This window comes from Chionomys nivalis, chromosome 23, assembly GCF_950005125.1.
Source record: "Chionomys nivalis chromosome 23, mChiNiv1.1, whole genome shotgun sequence".
Lineage (NCBI taxonomy): Eukaryota > Metazoa > Chordata > Mammalia > Rodentia > Cricetidae > Chionomys > Chionomys nivalis.
In genome coordinates this window covers 48657892-48680452 of record NC_080108.1, presented here as the reverse complement: position 1 = coordinate 48680452, position 22561 = coordinate 48657892, and the positions used below count along the sequence as shown (strand labels likewise).

General features: G+C 38.6%; 1 pseudogene; it reads right to left on the bottom strand.

Annotated features, from left to right (window-relative positions):
- Positions 1-254: 254 nt before the first annotated feature.
- On the bottom strand, positions 255-557 carry LOC130865485 (60S ribosomal protein L36-like; annotated as a pseudogene).
- Between the last annotated feature and the right edge of the window lie 22004 nt (positions 558-22561).

Genomic DNA, 22561 nt, shown 5'->3' with positions numbered 1-22561 from the left:
TTATGCTCAAATATTCCTACTTTATTTTGAAAGACTCTCAATGAAACCAAAACTACAGTGTGCCAAAACAACAGTGTGCCTCTATATTTTGTTCTACACTGTCAACAATCAAAGCAGAATGTACAGGAGGAAATCAATGTAGAGGACTGGATAAAAGAGTGCGGGCACATTAATTCTTTGTAACTATTTTTCTTTTTCCTTTTTTGCGCCACAGCAACTTTTATTGTGAGCAGCGGGGGTCGGGTGGTGGGGGATCAGTCCTTCTTGGACGCTGCCTTCCTCACGGCAGCCAGCACCTTGATCAGCTCCTCCCGCTTCCTCTTGCCCACCCTCTTCTTGGTCAAACTTGAGCGTGCGCTTGTCCTTGAACACCTTGAGCAGCTCCAAGTCGTGCAGCTCGTAGGGAGTGAAGCTGCATACCTCCCAGATCCTGACCCCATGAAATTTGTGTGCTTTGTGAGGCGCCCACACCGCCAGCTGTGCCTCGGCTTGTTCACGTTCTTCGTTATGTTCTGGCCCTTGTTGAGGCCCACAGCCATGGGGTAGCACAGGGCCATGGCTGCTCCTTTCCGATGGCGACTGCGACAGGAAGGTTTGTAACTATTTGTTAAACTACTCATTCCAATAGAACATGAGTGTGCTTGTGTTGCTCCAGACTTTATCCTCTCCTCTAGAAGTGAAGCGATTCCTTCAGTGAGCCAAGAGGTTTTTAAAAGTAGATTCTACAATATATTTCTCCAGAAAACCTGAGCTGGAGAGATTGATACATGGCAGGATGATGACCAAGTTGCAATGAAGATTAACATGTAGACACTTTTGACTAAGGATAGTATTCTCAATCTATCCTTAGTCATGACACTGTGTATAAGTTTCTTAATGCCATTCATTCTTGATTTGGAGTAGAATCAGCTCCAGGATTGAGAACTCAATCCATGGGAAGATAAAGAAAACACTTTATTTCTTCCTTATCTCACTCTGATCTTTATATCAATGAATATGTTTGAGCTTTGAGAAATTATTCTAAATATGTCCATATGGTAACTTATATATCCCAATATTTCTATAGTAAAAATAATTTTAGTCCCATTTTACTGATTGACTGAATTGCAAATACATGAAAGTGACTTGTCAATATTTACATACACTAGCTTCACTCCAGAAATCACCTCAATTTATTAATTTGTATATTTTATATCCTGACCAAAATTTCCCCTTCCTTCTCTCCTCTCATCCCCCATCCAGTCCTTCATTTCTATTCAGAAAAGGACACACCTCCCATGGATATAAACAAAAACACAGCATATCAGTTGCAGTAAGGCTAAGCACATCCCCTTGTATGAAGGCTGTATAAGACAACCCAGCATGAGGAATAGGGTTCCAAAGGCCAACAAAAGAGTCAGAGACAGCCCCTGCTCCTACTGTTGGGAGTCCCATGAGAAGACCAAACTACACAACTGTCATATGCTCGTTAAAAGCCTAGGTCAGGTACATGTAGTTTGGTTCAGTCTCTGTTATCCCCTATGTGGTACTTTGAATGCAATTGGCCCCCAGAGATACAATGATGGTTCAACATATGAAAATCTGTCAATGTATCCCACCATATAAATAAGCTAAAAGAAAAAAAAAACAGCCCCTTTGGAAATCAGTATGGCAATTTTTCAAAAAAACTGGGAATCAATCTACCTTAAGCCATAGCAATATCACTCTTGGGCATTTATCCAAAGGATACTCAATCATACCACAAAGACATTTGTTCAGTTATGTTCATAGCAGCATAATAGCCAGAATCTGGAAACACCCTAGATGTCCTTTAACCAAAGAATGAATAAAGAAATGTGGCATATTAACACAGTGGTGTACTACTCGGTGGAAGAAAAAACAATGACAGCTTGAAATTTGCAGGCAAATGGATGGAATTAGGAAAAAGCATCTTAAATGAGGTAACCCAGACCCAGAAAGACAAATATGTTATGTATTTACTCATAAGTGGATGTTAGATGTAAAGCAAAGTATAACCAAGCTACAATCCACAATCCCAGAGAAGCTAGGTAAAAAGAAGAACCCTATGAGGGACAAACTTAGAGGGCCCCAGGAAGGAAAACATTTAAAATCTTCTAAATAAACTGGGGGGTGGGGAGAAGGGAGTGGATGGGAGATGGGAACTGGGGCCATCAAGAAGACCAATTTAGGGAAGGGACAGAGGGGGAGAGCAATGAAAGAGATATCTTGATAGAGGGAGCTTTTATGGGTTAGGGAGAAATCTGGTGTTAGAGAAATTCTCAGGAATCCATGAGGATGACCCCAGCAAGACTCCTAATGGAGAGGGTTTCTAAAAGAGCCTTCTTTAACAGATTAGTGACTACCCTAATTGTCATCATAGAACCTACGTTCAGTAACTGGTGGAAGCAGATGCAATGATCCACAGCCAAACACTGGGCTGAGATCCTGAATTCATTTGAAGAGAGGAAGGAGGGATTATATGAGCAAGGGGTGGGGGTCAAGATTATGCTGGGGAAAACCACATAGGTAGTTGGCCTGAGCTAGTGGGAGCTCACTGACTATGGACTGACAGCTGAGGAACCTGCATGGGACTGAACTAGTCCTTCTGAATGTGGGTGACAGTTCTGTGGTTTGATCTGTTGGGGGGGGGCACCCAAACAGGGGCACCAGGATATTTCCCTGGTGCATATACTAGCCTTTTGGAACCCATTCCCTATGGTGGGATATCTTGCTCAGTCTTGCCCCCAAAAGGGGGCAGAAGGGCTTAGTCCTGCCTCAACTTGGCATATCAGAGCTTGTTGACTCCCCAAGAAAGGTCCTACTCCTTCTCAGGAGTGGATAGGGGATAAGAAGGTGGGGAGATGTGGATGTGGGAGAAGGAGAGGGACAGAGAACTGGGGTTGGTATGTAAATTGAAAAGTTTTTTTTTTTAATTTAAAAAAAGGAAAAAAAAGAAATGGAATATAGAGAGTGTTGACCTCAGGGCAAGATTTCATCCAGATAAACTCCAACTTGTGAAAAGAAACTGAAGAGAAGCTTAGAACTGGATGTGGAAGGGTACACCTTTAATCCGAGCACAGGGAAGGCAGAGCTTGCAGATCTCAGAGGTTGAGGTCAGCCTTGTCTACGGAGCAAGTTTCAGGATAATCGAGTTTAGGCAGCGAAGGACAGAAAAGTTGGTGAAGATGTAATTGAATGAGGGAGCCTGGTCCAGCCCCAGTAAGCAGCAGAACTTGGCAGCTTCAGCCATGTGGTTCTGGATTTAGAGTTATGGATAGAAAAAACGGGTTATGGAATTCACCTCCATACTAAAGAAAGTCACTGTGGCTAGGCCTGTGTTAGGGGTGTCTCTGAATGGAGGCTTAGTAGAGAGGCCCCTTTTTTCATAGAACATCAGTTTAGGTGAAAAGCTTGTGGTTTCAGGAATTATTTTGCCTTTGAAGAAGAGGATCTATAAAGCATTTTAAGTTCCATATAAGAAAGAATAGACTTTATTTTATGACAGCTCTTTTATTTCCAAGTTTCTTTTATTGTATAATAATCAAGTAAGATGAAAGTATTCATTTCTATCCAGGGACTTTATTCCTCTATAGGAAGTCAAAAAAGATGCAGATTTTTCCCTGTAAGTTATTTGAGTTGCTTTGGAAATAACTGTGGTTCCTGAGGATTTTATTTATAGTGACTGATTGAGCATCTCTCAATAGAGTGATTATCAGTTATGAAAAGAAGAATGGAAGCAGAAAAATGAGTTCTGTTTAACATTCTGGAAGAGGAACGAGGTTTCTATTGTAGAATTCTCATTTAGAAGGAGAAGAGGACAATTGTCCTAGGGGTGTACTTGCAAATTTGCACAGAAGAAGAGTTTGAAGAAACTTCACAGAGGCCTTCTTTATATGTCCAGTGTGAACAATGTGTGTGCAAAGTCTTCCTTAAGCATTATTACCATAGGAAATGCATAATAATGCTAGTGTCTGAAAATCCGAGACACCTTGTTGAATATGAAATATCATGTTACCTCTGCTCTGAAATAAGTGTGTCCTTACTTAAGAATCATTAAACAACTATCATAATCAATGCATACATATAAGCATTAATTTAATCTTAACAAATACAAATAAGTAGATGATCACAGAGAAAGAGATGAACAAGCAACCAGTTCAAATATCCTACATAGAACAAAGTAGTGCCGGAATTCCAATTAAGTGAGTAGGAATGAGAATTTTCATCTTTCATACTACAATGTTTAAAATGAACCAGATGTCATTTTGACAGAAGGAAGTGCTTATTATAGTTCACCTGTCCCATCACAAATAGAAAACTCTGTTTAAATGTACGTTCTCCAAGAACGTTTTCTAGCAAGAGTGAGTGGTCTTTCTCTGAAAATATCTTCATGGTAAATTATATTTTGCAGGATATATGTGCTAAACCATATGCAGGAATGCAGACATATGCAATGGGAAAGCAGTCCGAGGTAGCATATAAATGCAGGATTGTGGCTTGGTAAGCTGTATTTATGAAGATGAAACTCAAATGCTGAATACTGTTTATATGTCATAAAATATCCTCTTCAGAATCCCAATATTTTGGAGGTGAAGGTAATCACAGAGGTAAACCAAAGAAAAAGTAATTAAAAGCAAATTTCATGTGTTCTTCCTTTGTTCTGTATTAGAACCTCTTTATAGATGTCGTATTCTTACTTTTAATAAACAAAGGCTCGCACGAAAGCTGTTGTACAAAGAGGACAAGTAAGAAATTGCAAAACTATTGTGGTGTAAACCTTGAACTAATTATATCAGTGACAATTAAATCAGTTCCATGCAAGTTTGGTAACACAGTCATTGAATATCTACTTTGAGTTAAGGACTGTTTTACAACCGTAATAACTGTTGGTGAATTTAAAATGGTTTTATGTTTTTAGACTTTATGTTATAATAAAAGTAGGTATTTAGCCGGGTGGTGGTGGTGCACGCCTTTAATCCCAGCATTTGGGAGGCAGAGGCAGGCGGATCTCTGTGAGTTCGAGACCAGCCTGGTCTACAAGAGCTAATTCCAGGACAGGCTCCAAAACCACAAAGAAACCCTGTCTCGAAAAACCAAAAAAAAAAAAAAAAAAAAAAAAAAAAGTAGGTATTTATGGGTTCAAGAACATTAAACAACACATACATTTGCATAGAGTTAGCTCCTCTATGTGCCAGTGCAATTGTCAGTTAGGAAAACTGGATACATTCACTTACAAACATAGATGGCAAAAAGGCTTTCTAAGAAGATGGGTCTCATACTGATGTGGGATTTCCCTTTGTATGCTGTGAATATCATTGGTTAGTAAAGAAACTGTTTTGGGCCTATACCAGAGCTGTAGGGGACCAGAACTAGGCAGGGAAAACTCAACTGAATGCTGGGAGAAAGGACAGAGTAGGAGAGAAGACATATAGCCCTGCCGGAGACAGACGTCAGAACTTTGCAGGTAAACCACAGCTACATGGTGATATACAGATTATTAGAAATGGGTTAAATTACTATGTAAGAATTAGCCAATAAGAGCTAATGGGCCAAGTAGTGATTTAATTAATACAGTTTCTGTGTGATTAGTTTTGGACTAAGCAGCTAGGAACAAATTAGTGGCTCCTTCCAACATCATATTAGGCATGTGTACCCAATAAATAGAAAAGAAAGAATATTGCACTGGACAAAGGTAGGGAAGAAGCAGCTGCCAATTTTAGAGTGAGGGGTCTTGGAAGAAGTTTACGAGAGGTGGCTTGTGAGGGACTGGGGGGAGGAAGGAGAACAGGGAATTGATGTAACTGTATTTTAATTTTATATATATATATATATATATATATATATATATACACACACATATATAATAAAATATAAAGTGGCTTAAAACCCCCAATTCACATTATGTAAAAATATATATTATGAGTTATAATTGATACAGATAAGAACACGGGGTCAGAGATTTCTTTTTGTTCTTGTTGGCCAGATAATCACAAACTTTTTTTTATTCAAGAGAAAATGAATGAACTCCACTTTTCAATAGGAGAATTACTAAAGACTTTGAGGCTGAGTGTTAAGCTACCATAGGCATGGACACTCACTTAAGGCATGATGTGACCTGTATGATTCATATTGCTCTACTTATTACACACCTGTTCTCTTAGAGGTCGTTTACTTAACATTCAGACAGGCTCGTCATATGCGTGGATGAAATCATCATCAATTTTCCTATCGTCCCTCACCATTTTCTCCTAACCTCATCCCCCTCTCCCTCCTTCCCTTTCTCCTTTTTTTCTCTTTCTCCCTTCTTTTTCTCTGTCTCTTATCAATGCAGCACTGCCAGTCTGTGTGTACTCGGGTGTGGGATTTACTACTGAAGCATGGGTAAACTCTCAGGAATTGCATACCTGAGGAGAACAGATTCTGCTTATCCTAGGAACCACCAAGAACCAATATCTCCACAAATAGGGGTGTTATTTCATGAAATACCCTCTATCTATATCCCCGTCAATGTTGGGATTTTGGGTAGCTTGATCTTGGGCAAGTCTTGTTTACATAATGCCAGCTATGGTTTGTTCATGTGTAAAACAGTTTGATAACTCTGGTAAATACATCTCCTCCACTCTAGGCATCCACTCCCTCTGGATCTTACAACCTTTCCATCCTCTCTTCGACAGTGAAGCCTGAGTCCTGAGTTTCTTTTTGTAAGAGATAGTTATGAATACAGAGACCCACACTGTGGCATCAATGAAAGACTGTGGCATGCTCAGCTCTAAACAGGACATATGTGTCATGTTATTGACCTCTCAGTATTCTCTGAATGTTATGATTCTGGAATTGGCTTCATCTAAGGAATTAAGGAGTTGGGTGATTTAAATTATTATGAAAGAGGAACCTTAAACTCAAGATTGTATTGTAATAAATGTGAATTCATATCAGGAAATGTACTCAAACCTGAAAGAAGTATAAAATGTGAGATTGGGCACTGACTTTGTTTTTCAAGGAAAAAAGTAATGAACTATTATTTCAAATAGAAAATTAGCATACTCATAAATATAGATACATACATGTTAACATGTTTAAATCAATATGTCTTTTCACTAAAAGATGGACTATTTTGGCCAATTTGAGGAGAAATTTATGATGATGATAATGATTACTATACATAGCATCTTTAGAAGTTCATATTCTTCTATAGGCAATGGGATATCAACCATCACTGGTATGTATATCTTTGTGTCTGCTAAAATTAACAGAGCAACACAGAGCTACTGAAACAGTGTTTTGGGATGCTGGTTACATTATATAATTGTTGCAGAAACTTAAGAAGTGAGATTATAATGCTAATGTGAAATTGAGACCTGGAATGCACCAAATACTTCTGCCTTTACCCGTGTTTCAATATGACTTTAACGCTGTCCTGTGGTTGTTTGCTGCCGTAGCACATGAGCCTTTTAACATCTGTTGGCCAGTTCTAGTTGGAACCTAGACAGAGTAGAATTCCAGGAGAAACATTTCTCGGCCACAATGATTTCACAGTAACACTCTTAGTAATTTGACTCTGCACCTTTTGAAGACAGTGATGGTAGATATCAGGCAACCCAGAGTCTTAATTGTTAGTGCTTAACAGAGAAGATTTCTAGATAAATAGAAAATATTAAAATAAAAATATTAAAATCCTCTATAAATTGTATCTTTAATTTCACAGATAAATTTGTAATATTTACCAAATCACAGTGACTCATTTTACCTTCTGGAATATCAACTATTCATGGAATTGGAAAAATATGGTCAATAACAGACCCATATCCATAAAATAACTGATTTTCCTCACAATCTGTCTGAAAATCTAAGTTTTTGTTTTCTTCTATAGCCACACTCTTGCTGCATGAGCTCTCTGTGGTCAGCTGCAGCTTGATAGAAAGTGAGTTAAACACACAGCTCCACCTAGATCACTCAAATTACTAATAAGACATAGATTAGTATCATTATAAAGATTTTATAATTATATGAAGAACAGCAATGGAGATGGACATGACCTTTCCTAGAGTTCTGGAAAAAATACAAAGAAAATCTATACCATTTGGAAATGATGAAGAGAAATAGCCAGTGCTGAGTTTTGTGAGACACAAAGACAAGTGAGAAACATCTCAACCTTTCAGATTGTCCATTTTTTTTTTTTTAGAAAATTCTGCTTGAGATAATTTTTTGGGGGCTTATATGAACATTTTCCTTTAAGATATTTCCCCAACGTGAATCAGCTGACTTGGATTGACTTCTATTATAAATCTCTTAAGTAATATATGTCTAATATGAACCCCATAAGTAATTTATCCACATCCTAAATTCTGCAAATCAGCAAAATAGCAGTGGCTGCAATTGGAAAGTCATTTTTCAAATTCTTTAAACAGTAGTAGAAAGCAAAACAGTGAAATTGTACAAAGTGCATTTATAGTGCATCCTTTAAGAGAAAATCATCATTGTGCTGATACAGGAAAAAGAGGGAAAAGTCTCTACGAATTTGTGATATAGTGGTCATTAGAATGAAACTCTGATTCTAGAGGACTTGCATTTTAATGATTATAATTTTTAAGTGTGAAAATTTATCTAATATGTTTGTCCCTCATTCTTTTTATTTATAAAATATAAGGGACAATAATCCTTTGAGACTCCCCTTTAGGTAGCACCCCCAGGACTGCACCATTAATCCCATTTGCCCTGGTGATGCAGAGTGGTGATGATTCCACAATGTTATTTGGAGGGTTAGTTTGCCCAGTAGTGATCACCCAAATTGAGAAGCATCTTTGTTGTATCAATGAGTTGTGCATCTTACCACATGACTTCTAGGGAGTAACCCTTTGTGGTTTCCTAATGGAATCTTGAGGCATGGGATAAAGAATGAAAGGTGTATGTGTAGCATGTGGAGATCTGATTCCAGATTTGTTTTATCGTTTTTCAGAAATAGTTTTAAATTCCAGTTTAAAACTGCTTGCTGGGGACTTATTACTTCTAAAATAATAGTTGCTTGTTGCTCTCTGATGAAAAAATAAAGGAGGAAGGCGTTCTTGGGATTCACAGTTTGAGATCACAGGGCATCACAGATGTGCACATATGGTGTCAGGGACAGGAGGCTGCAAATCACACTGCATCCACACTCAGAAAGCAGACAGATAAATGATGAAATGTAGCTTAGCTTCTTATATTATTCAACTTGCGTCTTTGTAATTAGATGTTATAAGAGGCAGCTTGTTTGTTCCCAGCTGGTCAGCCCGAAATAATCAACAGAAACCATATTATTTGCAAGACTGTTTGGCCAATAGCTTAAGCTTATTTCTGGCTAACTTATATCTTAAATTAATCCATCCTCATTAATCTGTGTATTGCCACAAGACTGTGACATACCAGGTAAAGTCCTGGCATCTGTCTCTGGTGGGGCTACATGGCTTCTCACTGACTCTGCCTTCATTCTTCTAGCATTCAGTTTAGTTTTCCTCGCCTAGCTAAGTTATGCCTTGCTATAGGCCAAAGCAGTTTCTTTATTCATTAACCAATAAAAGCAACGCATATACAGAAGGAACTACCACACCATTTCCTCTTTTCTGTTTAAACAAAAAGGAAGGCTTTAACTTTAACATAGTGAAATTACATATAACAAAACACGTATCAAGCAAGAGTCACAGTTACAATATTTATATCTACTTTATCTTTTATCACAACTAAGGAAAATTATAACTATCTATTCTTCAACTCCAACAAAGACTCCAGAAGGATATAATATTACCTAAGTAACAGTAAGTGCATTATAAACAACTTCAAAAACTATAGAATTAGCAGGGACATCTTGCTGCCTGGACAGTCACCCACAGTTCTTCTGTACCGTTGGGGCATCCATCTTCAGTCTACAGGCCCATAGTATTCAGCAGACTTTTCCACAAAGCAGGAAATTTTAAAGACAGTTCCACCTATATTGGCTGTTTGTCAGTCATTTTCTTCTGTGTTCTGCAGAATGTCTTGCAGACTCTTTCATGAAGCAGGAACCCTGGAGGACCATCTCACCTTTAGGCAAGTTTAGCAGTCATCTCTCTGTGGGTACTGCATGTACAGTTCATATAGCATAACATCAAGCAGTCCAGGAAAGAGCAGTTTCTTGCCCAAATGGCTAGCAAATTCCATAAGGAGCCTCTTCAATGTCTGTCTTCCTCTTCAATTAAATCACAAATGAGGCTTTGGGTCATTTCCCAGGTAGCCAGTTGTCTCAGTCATTTGTTGCACATTTTGGAAGTTGTTTGATTGCACTTCCTGCTTACTCAAGTAATTTTATTTCCCTTCTCGGATCTTCAATGGGGTTAAAGACTAGATAGGTGTAGTTACTTTCCTCTCATGACTCAGCCAAGTTATTTATAATACAAGACTTAAACTCTTCAGGGTATCCCTAATTATTGAAACAATTATCACATGTTTCTTGCTTGATATTGTTTATGCTAGATGTAATTCTAATTTTTATACCTGATATTTGTTCTTATTGTATACAATTTTGTAATAGGCTTAGAACTCTCTTATTTAAACAAAAGGGGGATGTGCTGTAGGAATTCTTATTGCCAGTAGGCTTTAAGTTATCCACCCACTTGGGCGTGGCCTTTTATGCTATAAATGCTGATGTAAAGCATGTGGTTGCCCTCTCTTCCAGCTGTGGAATTTGGTTGTTATACCTCGTTCAAGCAGAGTACTGTGAATCTACTTCTAAATAAATAATCCTCTATTATACTCAGTTATGAGCTAGTATGGGATTTTATTTTAGTGTCCGTATTCAGTTGGAGACTGTGCTTTTGTTTCCTGGCCTCCAAGACCTTAATAATTACAAAGAAACTCTATTAATTACAACACTCTTTGGCCAATCCCTCAGACATATTCCTAGCTAGTTCCTTCTTCTTTAATTAACCCATTTGTATTATTTTATAATTTACCATGAGGCTTGTGGTTTGTTACCTTACATCTTGCTTATTGGGTAGCTACATAGTGTCTGCCTGACTCCTCCTTTCTCCCTGCATTTAGTTTAGTTTTCCCGCCTACCTATATTCTGCCCTGCCACAGGCCAAAGCAACTTCTCTATTATCCAATGGTAATAAAAACGTATTCATAGTATACAGAGGGGAATCCCACAACATGACTTCTGACACAACCCTGTCATTTCCTATGTCTCATACTCTGGTCTATTTGACATATGATTAAGGCATTCTCACAGTGTGATTCTTATGAGCATATTCTCCTCTTCAAAACAGTTTTCCATCACCTACATAATTTCTGGAGTCCAGGGACTGTTAAGTGTTCTGGTTAACCTTCATTTGCCAACAGGACTGGTTTAAAGGCAGTACGAAAACATACCTTAAAATATGTCAGCATGACAGGATCCAGAAATGGTTAAACAAAGGGTAAAAAGTCAACTTGAATGTGATTGTCACCATTCCACGGTCTGAAGGTCACTAGGTGTGACCTTGAATAACTCATAGAGTTTGTTTCATGGTTATACTGGTGTGGGTTAGCTCTTTCTCCCAAAAGGAAACATTCTCTTTAGGAGAGAAAAGTGAGGCTTCCAGTTTTGCCAGCACAATTTGTTGAAGATGCTCTCTTTTTTCCATTGTATACTTTTCGCTCCTTTATCGAAAATCAGGTGTTCATAGGTTTGTGGGCTAAAGTCAGGGTCTTCTATTCTATTCCATTGTGCTGGCAAAACTGGAAGTCAATCTGTAGAAGAATGAAAATAGATCCATATATATCACCATGCACAAAACTCAAGTCCAAATGGATTAAAGACCTCAATATCAGTCCAAACACACTGAACCTGATAGAAGAGAAAGTGGGAAGTACTCTACAACACATGGGCACAGGAGAACACTTCCTACGTATAACCCCAGCAGCACAAACACTAAGGACATCATTGAATAAATGGGACCTCCTGAGACTGAGAAGCTTCTGTAAAGCAAAGGACACTGTCACTAAGACAGAAAGGCAACCCACTGACTGGGAGAAGATCTTCACCAACCCCGCAACTGACAAAGGTCTGATATCCAAAATATACAAAGAACTCAAGAAATTAGACCGTAAAAGGTTAATCAATCCAATTATAAAATGGGGCACTGAGCTGAACAGAGACTTTTCAACAGAAGAAGTTCAAATGGCCAAAAGTCACTTAAGATCATGCTCAACTTCCTTAGCAATCAGGGAAATGCAAATCAAGACAACATTAAGATACCATCTTACACCGGACAGAATGGCTAAAATCAAAAACACCAATGATAGCCTCTGCTGGAGAGGTTGTGGAGAAAGGGGCACTCTCATCCATTGCTGGTGGGAATGCAAACTTGTGCAACCACTTTGGAAAGCAGTGTGGCGGTTTCTCAGGAAAGTCGGGTTCAACCTACCTCTTGACCCAGCAATACCACTATTGGGAATATACCCAAGAGATGCCCAAACATACAACAAAAGTATATGCTCAACTATGTTCATAGCAGCATTGTTTGTAATTGCCAGAACCTGGAAACAACCTAGATGTCCTTCAATGGAAGAATGGATGAAGAAAGTATGGAATATATACATATTAGAGTACTACTCAGCAGTAAAAAACAATGACTTCTTGAATTTTGCATACAAATGGACGGAAATTGAAAACACTATCCTGAGTGAGGTAAGCCAGACCCAAAAAGAGGAACATGGGATGTACTCACTCATATTTGGTTTCTAGCCATAAATAAAGGACATTGAGACTATAATTCGTGACTCTAGAGAAGCTAAATAAGAAGGTGAACCCAAAGAAAAACATATAAGCATCCCCCTGAATATTAACCTTCATCAGGCGATGAAAGAAGACAGAGACAGAGACCAACATTGGAGCACTGGACTGAAGTCTCACGATCCAAAGGAGGAGCAGAAGGAGAGTGAGCACGAGCAAGGAACTCAGGACGGCGAGGGGTGCACCCACACACTGAGGCAATGGGGATGATCTATCGGGAACTCACCAAGGCCAGCTGGCCGGGGACTGAAAAAGCATGGGACAAAACCGGTCTCGCTGAACATAATGGACAATGAGGACTACTGAGAACTGAAGAACAATGGCAATGGGTTCTTGATCCTATTGCATGTAATGGCTTTGTGGGAGCCCAGGTAGTTTGGATGCTCACCTTAATAGACCTGGATGGAGGTGGGTGGTCCTTGGACCTCCCACAGGGCAGAGAAACCTGCTTGCTCTTTGGGCTGAGGAGGAAGGAAGACTTGACTGGGGGAGGGGGAGGGAATGGGAGGTGGTGGCGGGGAAGAGGCAGAAATCTTTAATAATTAAATTAATTAATTAATAAAAAAATCAGTAAGAAAAAAAAAAGAAAAGTGAGGCTTATAAAGAACATGAAGTAATAAAACTCAACCAAACTAAGGAAACTTTGAAACTAATCCCTCCCCCACAAAAAACTCCCTAAGGTCGATTTGGCCTTTTTGGTTTCTTGTCAGTGTCTTGTCTGGGTCCATAGACGTTTGTTCATACCCTCCTTTGAAAATGTAGTCCATGAAAATCAATACAATGAAGCCATGGTTGGTGAGTCATGAAGTTTACGGGGAACGTAAGGTGGATCCCACTGAATGCTAGGGTATGTGGGATACTGTATGCTTTATTCTGTATGTTTTGGTGAAGTTGATATTTGAGGACAATTGTCTCCACTTGTCTTCCTAAAACTACATGAGGATAGTAGTGGGATGTTCGACAGATGAAACAGATATAAGAGAAGCCGGCAGGAAATCCCAGGTCCTTTCCTTGTCCGTAACCAGCAATTTAGGATCTAAGGCCCAGAAAGAAATGAACAAGAAGTCAATCTGCCTTTTTTTCATTCCTGGAATCAGAATGTTCTCCCAAGCTTACCCCATGAATGCCAGTGCTATTTGGAATCTTTTGGTAAGTGGGATCATGCATGGTTGAGCTTCCCACTCCTCAGAAACTGTTTAGGGTTGTGGGGAGCAGTTCCTAGGAATCATAAATTTCTTTAGTCCCCACTGTTTCTATAACAGTAAATGCACCCCACGTAACCTACTGCTTTTGGATGTGTTTTTTTTTTTTTTTTTTTTTTTATCAGGAAATCAGGAAGCTTTGGCCAGTAAATCTCATAAAAGTCATATTTTAGGAAAAAATATGCTAAGGTCCTTAATTTTGTCTGCAAAATAATAAAAAAAGTCTTGCTGCAGTGGATTGAGGGAGAAAGTCAGAATGACTTGAGAGGCCTCACATTTTATATTAGACAGTCAAATTGCAAATGATGGGGCTTGGGGTTTCAAGCTCTGATTAAATTATATCTTTACTTATCAGTACATAATCGATAACATTTAAGTATTTACTTTGGGCTTAAAAGTAATTATGGCAGTTTGTATACTCAGTTATTCAATATCCTGCCCATTTAATATGAAAGCAGTCAATTAAAGAGTAAGATATAAAAATGCACATTAATTCAAAATAACTGTCAGATAGTGCATGATACTAAAAGAAAGTAATTTGAAAGGATTTCATGTTTTTCATGCACTTGTTTTAAGAGATTGTCATTTTGACTGAGTCTGTGAATATCATATTGATCAGTAGCTGAGCAGGAATGATCCAGTTATGTAAGTTAGAAATAAAGGGACATATTGTGTAAACAAATGTGGCACACATATTTTTGCAGTGACCTCTGCTAAGAAAACAGTTTCCTTAAAATATGTTTACCACTCTTATAGCCTACTCTTATTAGTGAAAATGCTACAGTTCATGGATAAAGAGCAAAGGGATATTGACAATGGTGAAGGACCCTCAATCTTTGAATCCTTTACCAAGATTCTATATAGAAATGAAATATGAATCTTTATCCATACAATCTACGTAAATTATTGACATTCTTTGTTATTTTCATAATGATTGTAATTATACAATAATTGACTGTAAACTTGAGAGACAGGTGAAGATACATATTGAAACAAAGTATCATAATGAAGACAGCCACTGAGTAGGATCAATATTGGTTGACTTTGTATATACTAGAAATTTATAAGAAAAGCTAAACATTTATCACAACCATGGAATTATTGGAGTTGGAATTCCAGGCTTATCAGTGACTAGCATGCCATATTCGACACATTTTAATTGTATAGTCAGTAAAACAGTAACATGAAGATAGCCTTCTTCATATAAAGAAGATGTAATAAGAACACTATATTTTTCTATTAAACCAAAAAATGTGTCACAATTTTCCTCTAAATAAGAAAAGTTATTCTTCATTAAGATATCTTCTTGCTGTTTATGAAGGATAGAAGCATGGTTTTACGTATGTAAAAATGCATGTATTACAACCTACATTGTTTTGAGACAGAGTCTTATTATATAGCCCAGGCTGTCATCCAACTCACAATCCTCCTACCTTCCAGGTCCTAGGATTATGTCTGGCACTTTTTTTATACCATATAATGAATGACGGACAGTATTTCTGGGACAATGGGGGCTTTTTTTTTTTTTAGAATGGCAATAAAGCATCATTCATTCATTTTCACCACTATTTTCTATTAAACTTTCTCTTTATACTTTGTGTCAGTCACAGCATGCATCTCAATCCCTTTCATTTCCTCTCCCTTTGTACCACCCTCTGCCCTTGCAACCTCCCCCACACAAATAAAATGAAATAAAATTTAAGAGAAAAAAGAAATAGCAAGAAGGAAAAAAGGAACAATCTTGTCATGGAAGCTCCAGTGTGACACAGCGAATCATGCAGTAAACCTTTAATCCATATATATTTACATGCAAGTGTCCATTGCAAAGAGCCATTGGTCTAGTTTAAGGCCTCTGGTTTCTGCCACATTATTGCTGCTGGGCCCCCTTGGATATCCTGTTTTTGCCCTGTGTTATGAAGATCATGCATTTTGGGTCTGCAGGACAGGCCACTTCACGTGTTCTATCGGGTGGATGTTGGGGTGGGACAATTCATAAGCCTGGTTCTCCCCGTCTTCATCACCACGGTGAGTTCTCCCTGTCTAGTTCACCCCTTGCAGTGATGAGCAAAGACTGGGGCCAGGTCTCCTGCTTTCATGCCCTCAGGGTCAGCTCTTCCATACCTATACCTTCAGGGCCAACTCTACCGTGTTTCCAGGCAAAGGTGTAGAATCCAGAAGGATAAGGACATCACAGAATCAACTAAGTCGAGCTGTGGTCATAGGGACTCACAGAGATTAAAGTGACAATAACAGAGCCTGTATGGACTAAGCTAGGTCCTCTACAAATAAGTTATGATTGTTTAGCTTGGTGTTTTGGTGGGACTCCTGACAGTTGAAGTGGGGTGTCTCTGATTCCTTCAACTGTTCTTGGGACCCTTTCCCGCCTACTGAGTTGCCTAGCCGAGTCTTCAGATGAGGGTTTGTGTCTAGTCTTAATATAACTTGTTGTACTCAGTTGTGTAGATATCTCTGGGAGGCCTGCTCATTTCTGAAGGGAAACAGAGATGAGTGAATCTGGGGAGAGGGAAAGTAGGAGGAACTGGGAGGCTGGAGAAGGAGAATGGTTGGTATGTACTGTCAGGAGAATAAAAATAAAAGTTAGAAAAAATGAATTTGACATATCAATTTATCACTTCGATGTGGTAAATAGTAAAATACACTGATGTTTATTAATAAAAAAAAAACATTAAGCCAGATGAAATCCTAGCATGGAAGTTGAAAGCATCCAGGTCACACCCCTGCCTGAGGAGCTATTGCAGTTGATGGCTGCTGGAAAGGGGGTAAGGAAAACAGGCAGGGAGAGACATGTTCCTGCAAGTGGTCTCTACACTCATGCACACACTGGCAGCACCACAACTAAGTGGTTTGAAAAATAAAACCCATGAAGTTGGGAGAGTATGTTGGTGGAGGAGATAGTGGAGGGATTGGAAGTGAGGGAATAAAATTAGATTTGATCAAAACACTTTATATACATGTTTGAGACTCTCAATAACAGATAATTATTTATTTATTTATTAATAGAGTGACTCCCAAAGAAAATATGATCAAACATGTCTTCAAATTTCAATGAAACTTTGAAATTATATTTTAAAGCAAAATTCTAATGTTTAAGGCCACGTGAACTCCCCTGGGAGAATGTTCTGTATAACTTTGCTCCAACACTAAATGATACCCCAATATTGCCATCCAGCTTTGTTGAGAATGTTCATTTTGCTTTGTCATGGTGATATTTTAAGACTGTCTTACAGTATGCTGAGCAGCTAAACAATTGGTGATTTTCACTGTCAAGGATGTGTCTTCCCTATAGATGATACTCAACATGAATTAAGACAGCGCATAAATGGTTACGTGGTCCAGAGTTGTGAACATAGGCATGATGAAAGACAGCATAGCACACTGGGAGTTTTCAGTACAGAAAATGATTTCTCAAAACTTATGAATAATTCTCAAATTAATTATATTTATGAGAACATGAAGTAATTTTAGCAAAATAGTAATTTTAACATTTTTGATACAAAGATGAAATGTCATCTCCATAATGAGTCACCTGAGGTCCATCTGTGAGGGGGGTTACCATGCTCTGTAAAGGCCAGACATAAGCGATCTCGGGGTCTCTCTCAGACTTACTGATTCTCACCTAGAGATCGGTTGGGCAGTAACAGTACATTCAGATGTCCCTCTCTCACCAACATAGCCTCACATTGCAGAATGTAGAGAAACAATTGTTAATAAGTGGTGTCCTTTGTACGTGACTCAATGAAATGTTTAAAAGCAAGTTCTTGGATGACGAAGGTGGTTTTGTAAGTTTGTAAGGCCATCATCTGTGAGAGATTAGACTGCAGACCCATCATGGAAAGGCGGCTATGGCCCTTCAGTTACTTCCTTATTAACACCACAGACAGGACCTGACAGGGAACCTGCGGCGACTGATGACGCCTCTTGCACTGTGGATCTGATTAACACCTCTGGATGAGAGTGACAGAACTTGCCATCTGTACTGCCAATGCCAGAGCAGCATGACTTTTGCTAACTGGCACAAAGTGGAGGAGATTTGAACAACAATTCAAAATGAACACAAGAAATAACAATAAAATTTCTTATTACAAACATTTTCTGACATGGAGTGAAAATGTTGAAAGTTTATATATTTCTATGATTACATACAATATAATATGACATATATAAGTATATAGATATGTATATATATTTAGTTTGTGTCAGGAACATGTAAAAAATAGCATAAGCAGAATCTTTCTTTGTTTTTTTGTCTCACTTTCTGTTCCTTAACTATTCCTTTTATTTCTTGATACTATAATATATTTACATCATTACTGAACTCTATTATCTGTTTGTGAAACCAGCTGCCTTTGTAGGCTAAACAAAAGCAACAATAAAATAGTTTTAAAAGTCATAATCTTGGAGCTCTCAGAGATCAAGTCCTATAAAGTCTTTGGTAAAGATGAAAGGGGAGTTTTGATCTTAGAAAATTAAGTGAATATTTGTGACAGCAGTAGAATGAGGAGCACAGTGTCAGTCACCAACGCTGGGTTCTCCTGGGAGCTTTGGATTCTTTAAAGACATAAAACTTGATAGTGAAATGCATTGAAGATTTTATTTATTTATTTATTTTTTTGGGTTTTCGAGACAGCGTTTCTCTGTAGCTTTGGTACCTGTCCCGGAACTAGCTCTTGTAGACCATGCTGACCTCAAACTCCCAGAGATCCGCCTGCCTCTGCCTCCCGAGTGCTGGGATTAAAGGTGTGTGCCACCACCGCCCGGCTTGCATTGAAGATTTTAAAACCATTGTGTCATTTGTGACACTGATCTTTCCCACCCTCATCTAAGGCTTCTCCACACATATGTGTGCTTGTGTTTCCTTGCGGTACATTTGCTGGTGTGAGTACAGATACAGCACGTATAAAGACAAGATAAGGGCCTTGGCTGTCCTGCTCTACACTCTGCACCGTACTCTCCTGATACAGCATATTTCACTGGATCTGGAGGTAGGCCAGTAGCCTGTAACCTCAGAAATCCTCCTATGTCCACCTTCCACACTGCTGGAGACCTGAGTGTACAAGGTCGTGCACAGCTTGGATTTGTGGGCTATGTACTTAGGTCTTCATGCTAATGCATCAAAATCTCTATCCCACTGAGACGTTCCACAAACATGGATAAGTAGCATTTTTGATATTGATTTTATATTTGATTCTCTCATACCATACATCTGGACTACAGACATTGTATTTTCACTTGTTCATACAAGATAAAAACAACTTCTCTGGTGAAATTCAAAAGGCGGATTGTTTGGGTATAAAGGAGAAAAACTGTGATGCCTTCACTCGCTTTGACGTTCTCATTTACTGCAAGGCCCAGACTTGTTTTCAGGCTCTTCCTATTCTCACAATGGGTTTTGCAAAGATGACTTTAGGAACACTGAAGGCTAGATATAGCCATGGAATGAAATGTCATTTCAAACTTGGTTACTATAGAGAGGACACTTACATAGCCCTGTGCTACTGTTGACTCAGTTTGCTGGGTCCCACTGGTATACTGCATTGGTTCCCGTGGGATGGAGCTCATTTTGTTTCCTTTTGTTGCTGTTCATGTGGCTCTGGGTTCGTGTTTTCCAGCAAGCATCCATAGTTGTATCAGATATTCTCAGCATTTCAGCGCTTCACTGCTTACTCTTCACTACAAAGGGTCCTTTGGCAGGCAATAGATTCATCATATATCCATCTTTCCGGCCAGAATCTTTAGGATTTGCTGTTCTATGACTGCTCAGCACAGCAGGCAGTGACAGAAGGCGTTCATCAAATCCAGCCCTCTCGGATGATGTGGAGATAAAGACACACACCTTTTCTCTCTGTGTCAGATTCCTCACATTCAAATTCTTTTATCCTGCCTCTCACATTTTTCTACCTCTTCTTCTTTTGTTCCTATCTGATGGGATCTTGCCTTTTACAAATTTCTGTTCTTTGATCATGGTTGTTCAAAATTTACCACTCATGTAGATTTTGATACAGAGAGAACTTTCAAACTTTAGGGACTCTACAACTGCCTAAACAATGCTGTGATCTCAACATTTTCTTATTTTTAAGAATTAAAAATTTTGAGGTCAAGACCATGAAGGGTTCATCCACAGAAATAGTCTACCTGAGCTAATGGGAGCTCACCAACTCCAGCTGGACTGGGAAGGAACAAGCATTGAACCACACTAGTTCCTCTAAGTGTGGGTGATAGTTGCATGGCTGGGGCAGACGGAGGGGCCACTGGCAGTGGTACTGGGATTTGTCCCCACTGCATGTACTGGCTTTTGGGGATCCTATTCATCTTGCTCAGCCTAGATGTAGTAGGGAGGGACTTGGACCTTCCACAAAGCAAACTGCCTAACCTTCTCTTAGGATTAGATGGGGATGTCTGGAGAAAATAGAAGAAGAGGAGGGAGTGGGAATTTTGACTTGTATTATTTTTTTAAATCTAATAAATTTAAAAAAAGAATTAAAAATTTTGGAAGGTGACATTTAACTGCATGTCTTTATTATTTATTAATAATTAATCTACATCTTTTAAAGACTATGAGTTGCTTTAGGTTAAGAATGAGAAGTTTGATATAACAAAGCATTCAAACATAAAAGAATACTAGCATTATGTCATTTTTTGGTCAATTGGCTATTTGACTATAACCACATTTTTTTTGTAGATGAATAAGCATACTTTTTTCAAAAACAATTTTATCAATTGTTTGAGAGAACTTTATACATGTATACAGAATATTTATATAATATTCATCCAGACTCCATCCCAAGCCTTTTCAGAGTCACACCCACTTCTATACTCCCTATGAACTTTGTGTCTTTTTCCTTTTTTAGTATATAAACATAACTTGCTGAGATCATTGGTGCTGTTCATATACTTATGAGCATGGGGCCATCCACTAGAAAGTAGTAATCTATTAAGGGGCCACACATAAAGAGTTATGATTTTTCTACTTCTAAAAATCATTAACTGTCAATAGTCAGTCAGGGGTGGGGCTCTTTAGCTCCCACCCAACTTCATGATAGAATCTAGCCTGACTTGATCTTCTGCAGGCAAGTCAAGTTGCTGGTAAGTTCACGTGTGCAAGGTCTTGTCATTCCTACAAACTTTGTAACAATCAGGATCTCCCTGACATGTGGCTCTTCCAACGTACTCACTTCCTCAACCACAGTGACCCTTGAGCCTCTGGAAAGAGGTGGAACTTTTACAGGTCTCCAGCTTCTTTCTCCTGGCCCTGTGATTACTTAAAACAGACAAGTCATTGGTTTGTTTGCTCAACAATACAATTCGTGGTATAAACTCTGAATTAGTTGGTTTCCACATGAAAGCCATGTTCTCAGGCAAGGTGGGAGCTTCGTAAATTAGCTAGCCTGTAGAGGAAGCCTCCCTTCTCATCGGTAAGGTCCACCAGTGTCAAAATATCAAGGACACAGAAAGTGTAGTTAACACAGTCGGCTCTGTGATGAGCTAATAACAAAGAAACAAAAGCAGAATTTAAGACAGCACATAAAATGACCCTTTGTTTCCTCACACTTATAGGGCTGTTGGGTATGTTTGTGTATTTCTTCATTTTAACTCACTCATTTTAATTATAGTGGTTTCATAATAAGAACACAGAGAGCCCTGAAAGGTAACAGCAAATGTATCAACATGCATAGAAACTGTGTTTTGTATCAAAGTATTGACATACACTTGATTTTTCTCTCTCTGCCGAAACTGCTGTAGGTAGGGTAATGATTTATACAGTATAGCATTAAGGAAAACAAAGATCAGAAAATCAGTTAACTAAGATGGCACAGCAATTGGATTCCACATTCACTTTTTTCAAGACAGGGTTTCTCTGTGTAGGTTTGGAGCCTGTCCTGGAACTCACTCTGTAGACCAGGCTGGTCTCAAACTCACAGAGATCCATCTTCCTCTGTCTCCCGAGTGCTGGGATTAAAGGCGTGCACCACCAGTGCCTGGCCTCATATTCATGTCTTTTATATTCAAATTATCTGATAATTTTACTTTACAGCACAGATTAGACATCTACAACAAATGTCCCACAGAACCAAGTCCTTTCCCTTGTGGTGATCTTATCTGAGATAGTCCCCAGTAAAGCTCTCCATATGACTCCGTCAAGTATAAACAGTATTGATATTCATTCTGAAATTTTTATCAAGAATAAATTTATTTCTCTTTATTAAAATATGCTGTCACCCAAGTGCTTTCTTTTCTGTACAATCCGTTTGCCATGGGAGATAATCCTGTATCCTCTGTTTTCCATGGCTGGCTTCTTCCCGTCTTATGTGTATACTCTTGGCAAATATCACTTTCTATTTCTTCTAGGCAGTATCTTATAAATAGTCTTTGACTATTCTTCTCTGAATGACTCTTCAACTGTCATTCATCTGCATTGGCCTTTCTCTGTCAACTCCATTATTCGATATAAAAATTCAGAATTTACTATCAAAGATGTTGCAAATTTAAGTGATAAAATATAAGTTCAGAGAGATTAAAAATGTAAAATAACTTCTTATGGAGTATGAGACCCCAT